The following is a 932-nucleotide window of genomic DNA, read 5'->3' as shown; positions in this document are numbered from 1 at the left end:
GAAGTTAAGCGTGCTTGGGCGAGAGTAGTACTAGGATGAGTGACCTCCTGGGAAGTCCTCGTGTTGCATTCCTTTTTTAATTATTTTTTGCGCCTTGTGACAAACATATCGCACGTGCGCGATATATATTAATCCCGTTATATTATGTTTGACGTTTGCGATATGTTTAAGCTCGATGCTCATTGCTCGCGCGTCTTGGGGCGGCTTTGTGGCGCGAAGAGCGCGTTCTGAAAGGGGTGGAAAAAACTCGTGTTGCTGCGGTATGGAGGGAGGGGTGGAAACCGTGGAAAACTCGTCTCCGTGATTGAGCGGGAGAGTAAGTAGTATAGGACATTATCCATTGTTAGGGAACGGTTGTAATGGTAGTGAGAATGTAGAATCGTCTTTGGAACGGACCTGGGAGTGGCAAGCATAAGGGACGAAGACGGGGAAACATGTCGGATGCGATCATACCAGCACTAAAGCACCGGATCCCATCAGAACTCCGAAGTTAAGCGTGCTTGGGCGAGAGTAGTACTAGGATGGGTGACCTCCTGGGAAGTCCTCGTGTTGCATTCCTTTTTTAATTATTTTTTGCGCCTTGTGACAAACATATCGCACGTGCGCGATATATATTAGTCCCGTTATATTATGTTTGACGTTTGCGATATGTTTAAGCTCGATGCTCATTGCTCGCGCGTCTTGGGGCGGCTTTGTGGCGCGAAGAGCGCGTTCTGAAAGGGGTGGAAAAAACTCGTGTTGCTGCGGTATGGAGGGAGGGGTGGAAACCGTGGAAAACTCGTCTCCGTGATTGAGCGGGAGAGTAAGTAGTATAGGACATTATCCATTGTTAGGGAACGGTTGTAATGGTAGTGAGAATGTAGAATCGTCTTTGGAGCAGACCTGGGAGTGGCAAGCATAAGGGACGAAGACGGGGAAACATGTCGGATGCG

General features: G+C 48.7%; 1 non-coding gene across 1 annotated transcript; it reads left to right on the top strand.

Annotated features, from left to right (window-relative positions):
• The first annotated feature begins 439 nt into the window (after positions 1-439).
• LOC123179195 (5S ribosomal RNA) lies at positions 440-558 on the top strand. The gene has a single exon (XR_006490178.1). It is a non-coding gene; the product is annotated as a 5S ribosomal RNA (ribosomal RNA).
• Positions 559-932: the final 374 nt, after the last annotated feature.

The sequence above is a fragment of the Triticum aestivum genome, unplaced genomic scaffold (assembly GCF_018294505.1).
Source record: "Triticum aestivum cultivar Chinese Spring unplaced genomic scaffold, IWGSC CS RefSeq v2.1 scaffold61593, whole genome shotgun sequence".
NCBI lineage: Eukaryota > Viridiplantae > Streptophyta > Magnoliopsida > Poales > Poaceae > Triticum > Triticum aestivum.
The sequence above is the reverse complement of the archived record's forward strand: the minus strand, read 5'-3'. Positions and strand labels throughout refer to the sequence as shown.